Source organism: Arachis stenosperma, chromosome 5, assembly GCF_014773155.1.
Source record: "Arachis stenosperma cultivar V10309 chromosome 5, arast.V10309.gnm1.PFL2, whole genome shotgun sequence".
In the NCBI taxonomy this organism is placed as follows: Eukaryota; Viridiplantae; Streptophyta; class Magnoliopsida; order Fabales; family Fabaceae; genus Arachis; species Arachis stenosperma.
Genome location: NC_080381.1, coordinates 41,155,575 through 41,160,463, shown reverse-complemented (window position 1 = coordinate 41,160,463; position 4,889 = coordinate 41,155,575). Strand labels below are relative to the sequence as shown.

The window sequence follows — 4,889 nt, the reverse complement described above, 5'->3', positions numbered from 1 at the left end:
AAATAGTCATCTCAATAAGGGTCTTAGTCAAAGTTGCATCTTCGGAGGGAGAAACCTCACTCAATGCTTTTGGTTGTGGACTTCTAGACCTAGAGTGTTGAGCTGAATCCGCTAGATCCGATATAACTTCCCATGCTTCTGCTGCGGTTTTGTTTTTGGTCAATGATCCTCCACTCGCGGCATCCAAGAGAAGCTTATCTTGGTGGTGCATTCCTTGACAGAAATAACTGATCAAAACTAACTCATCTATCCGGTGTTGAGGGCAAGCTTCCAGCAACTTCTTAAATCTCTCCCAATATTCATACAAAGTCTCTCCATCCCGTTGCACAATGCAAGAGATCTCTCTTCTCAGCTTGTCTATTTTCTGGGGAGGGTAGAACTTCTCCGAAAATTCTTTTCGCAGCAAGTTCCAATTGTATCGAACTTCACCCGGCTGAGTATAAAACCATTCCTTTGCTTTTCCCTCCAAAGAGAAAGGGAAAGCGAAGACCAACACCACGGCTTCATCCACTCCATGTCTTCTTGCAGTTGCACATGCAACTTGAAAATCTTTAAGGTGCTTTAGAGGATCTTCCCCAGGCAATCCATTGTACTTGGGGAGCAAGTTGATTGTGCCAAACTTAAGCTCAAAATTTGGGTCCAAGGCTGGATACAGAATTTGAAGTGGTTGCAAGTTAAAATCGGGAGCTCCGGCCTCCTTCGAGGTGGATCCGCCATGACGGTGTCACCTGAGTCACTCAAAGATAATTTAGTACTCCCCACAGATGAATATAGAGTCTCCTCGTTGATTGGAGAATGATGGTTACAGATTGGTGGTGATAGTGAATGGGAATGGTCCTCAAGGGAGCCCGATTCACTATTCACAAAAGCTAGCCGGCACCGAACTTGCCTTATACGAGTTAAAGTTCTTTCGATTTCTGGGTCAAAAGTGGCCAAGCTCGGGTCTGGAAGTGACCGTGTCATTTAACTGAGGAGACAATGAAAGCATGCAATTATGAAATGCAAAACAAAACAAAAAAAAAAGAAAAATAGGAAATTAAATAAGAACTAACTTAACAATCTATAACTACCAAGGCTAACTAAAGAGGAAAAGTAGTATTTACAATTAATGCCAATTAGCAAATCAAAAATAAACTATTCACACTATTCACATATTTACACAACCAAAATCATGACACTCATTGCACTTAAAGTGAATTCCCCGGCAACGGCGCCAAAAATTTGACGGCGCCCAATTGTACGAGTTGGGATTTATCAAAATAGGATTAACGTTGTAAGTATAGACCCAAACCCAACAATCGGTTGCCGACCAATTTGGAAATTCACAAGATGTGTGTCAATTCAACCAATTTAAAACCGAGAGTAATTGACTCCCGGGTCGTCTCCCAAGGAATCACTTAAGGGGCAATGAGTGTGCAAATTCTAGTTGTAGTGATCAAGGGGTTGTCAATGAAGAAACGAACATATAAAGCAATAAAAGAACATGCAAAATTATAATGATTGAACTAAAGAAAAATTTAAAGAACCGACTATGTAATATAAACAAGTAAAGTATAAAAGAGACTAACATAGCAATGTATGAAAGATTGAAAACATAAAAAGGGGTCTTGGCATGGAGTTAGCTAAGGGTCATTTCCTTGTTGGAACCACAACTATGACAATTATGATGGATTAGTCTCACTTGATCAACCCTCACATCGAAAGGTAAGTTAAATGAGCATAAATATTTTTAACCCACAAATCCTAAATTTCTTGCTAATTGCCTTAGTAACAAATTAGCGTTAGTGGGAATAAGAACAATTAACAACCCAAGAATTGACACTAAATGTTGGACATTCCAACTCTAGGTACCCAAGTGCTCACTTTACCCGAGCCAAGAGACAAAAATTTAGCCTAAAACCATGTTTGACATTTTGTCAAACACTTGGTCGGCAAAAAGCTTAAACATGACAAAAATAAGAAAAGACTTGAAATTGAAAACAACAATTGATTTCAATCAACAAGAATAGCATAGGGAAGCATAGAACAAACACCAAACATCAAACTCATCAACAAGAAAGTGAAATTGCAAAATAGAAGCAAAATTGAACTATAACTTGAATGAGAAGAAAGAGTAATGATAATGTAAATATAAAGAGTAATAACAAGAGAATACTTACAATGAGATTAGCAAAATCCAATGATAAAAAATGGAAATGGCACCTGGAATGTAAAACCCTAATGGAGAAGATGAGAAAAACTTAGAGAAAACTAAAACTAAAAACCTTCTATTCTACTCCTAAAAATATACTAATGCTATGCTATGTGATTTCCTTTATTTCCCCTCCAATATGAGCTAAAAGACTTCACAAATGAGCCTCCAAAGACTCCAAATCGCGAGTCACGTGCCTTTCTAATGAAGTCATGCGCGGACACCTGTGCAGACGCATAGGCGTGTGCGTCTGCACACTCTGCGAAAATTCCCTCCTCTGCGTACGCACGAGTATCTGTACGCACGCACACTATGTGATGCTTGGCGGGATGCGCGATGTGCTTGAATTGATCCACACGCTCTGCATGGGCTCCTGTGCGGACGCACAAGAGGCTATGCGCACGCACACGTCTCTGAGCTCACCTCCTTTGATTCTTCATGTTTCCTCCACTTCGTAAGCTCTTCTTCCATTTTCTCCAACCCATTCATACCTTATACACCTGAAATCACTCACAAACACATCAAGGCATCAAATAGAAGGCAAATGTAATAAAAATAGATCAAATTGAGCACAAAAGAGCATATTTTCATAATCAAGCACAATTTGGGAGGAAAGTTCAAAAGCATGCTATTCAAGGGAATAAGTGCAAGTTTATGTGATAAAATCCATTCAATTCTAACCAAAAAATCATCATCAAATATGGATTCTTCAGGGTGCCACAGGTAATGCTCAGAGAAAAAAAAAGCAGCGCGACCACACCAAACGTAAGAAGATTGCTCATCGCTAAAAAAAATAAAAAATATAATGGGGTAAGTAAGTAAGGGACAAAGAAAGAAAGAGAAAGAGGGATAATGGCAGGAGGATGTGGCTAAATATTTATGGAATGAGAATGTATGGGGGTGGGGTAAGAGAAATTAGAGTCGAGATGGAGAAAAAGTAGTAGAAGTGGGATTTATAGTGCGAGGTAAAAGGGTTGGGTAAAATGGTATATATAGGGAGAGGGGAAGGGGAAGGTTCGGTTCGGTTCGGGTGGGAAGAGAAAAGGTAAAAAAAATTGTATTGGAATTAAATGAAGGTTGGGTTGGAAGGGTGGGGTAACGGTAGGGAAGGGGATGGGGAAGAGAGAGTTAGGGATTTGATGGAATTTAATTGGTGGAGTAGGGGTGGGTTTGGTGGGGAAGAGAGATATGAGGGGGTGGGGTGCACGCCATTTCCTTTTTCAAAATCAAACTTCTCTGTTGAATCAGACTATGAGGCGCTACTAGCGCTAAACGCCAATCTCAGCGTTTAGCATTGGTAACGTGTTTTCAAAAAAAAAGTTTTCAGGACGAAGCTACTCACGCGTACACGCACAAATCTGTGCGTACGCATGTCTGGGGGAGAGAGAGTAGTTTGTGCATACACACAGTGGTGTGCGTATGCACCCGGCAGAGAGGATGGAGATCTTGGTCCTTCTTCTGGCGCTAAATGCTGAATGCCTACGTTTAGCGCCATGTGGACAGAGGCAAATTTTCTATTTGGAGCATGGGTTGTGCGTACGCATAGGGGGGTGCATACGCACCTGGCAGAGAGGATGGAATTATGAATGGCTCCCCTGGCGCTAAATGCTAGATGCTCACATTTAGCACCACCTTCAAAGTGAATGCTCCTCGAACTACGTGCAATATGGTTCTAAACACCAACTCAGGGCATTTAGTGCCAGCTTTACAGTGACCTAGCTTCGAATTGCGTGCCTTACAGTGTTAAACGCTAGGAGGCGACATTTGGCGCCAAGACACCTGAAGCAAATCCTCTCTAGAGTGTTCTGAACTTCTTTCTGATTACACATGTTCCTGTTTCCAACACTTTGCTTGACGAAAACACACATAAAAAGAAGAAAGACTATAGAAAAACAAAACAAATAAATGAAACTAAAATAAATGGAAAATCTAAGGATACAGATGGTTGGGTTGCTTCCCAACAAGCGCTTCTTTAATGTCACTAGCTTCACGGTCAACTCTGCAAAGTCAATAGATGAGCGGACCTCTCACGATCAATCTGGCCTCCAAGATAGTGCTTCAGCCTCTGGCTATTGATAGTGAACCTACTATCTGAGTTCTCTTCCTATAGCTCCACATGACCATACAGTGACACCCTGGTAATGGCAAATGGTCCTGACCATTGGGACTTCAGCTTGCTTGTAAAGAGCTTGAGCCTTAAATTGAATAATAAGACTTTTTGGCCTGGCTCAAATGCTGTGGTGGCTATTTTTTTTGTCATGCGACACCTTTGTCTTATCTTTATAGAGCTTGGAATTCTCATAAGCTGAATTTCTAAATTCATTAAGCTTATTCAGTTGAAGGAGCCTCTTTTCTCCTACAGCTTTGGCATCAAATATCAGGAACTTTGTTGCCCTATATGCTCTGTGCTCCAACTCTACTAGCAAGTGACAGCCTTTACCAAAGACCAACTGATATTGGGACATGCTGATAGGAGTCTTTAATACCATCTGGTATGCCCAGAGAGCATCATCAAGCTTCCTAGCTCAGACCTTCCTTGAAGTGCTAACGGTCTTTTCTAGAATCTTTTTGAGTTCTCTGTTAGAAACCTCAATCTGTCCACTTGTCTGAGGGTGATAAAGGATTGCCACTTTATGATGGACTCCATACCTCTAAAGAAGTAAGTCAAGCTATTTGTTGTAGAAGCGGCTTTCTCCAT

At 40.9% G+C, this 4,889-nt stretch overlaps 1 non-coding gene across 1 annotated transcript; it reads left to right on the top strand.

The window, feature by feature from the left end:
- Positions 1–248: 248 nt before the first annotated feature.
- LOC130983501 (small nucleolar RNA R71) lies at positions 249–355 on the top strand. Its single transcript, XR_009087486.1, has one exon. It is a non-coding gene; the product is annotated as a small nucleolar RNA R71 (small nucleolar RNA).
- The last annotated feature ends 4,534 nt before the right edge of the window (positions 356–4,889 follow it).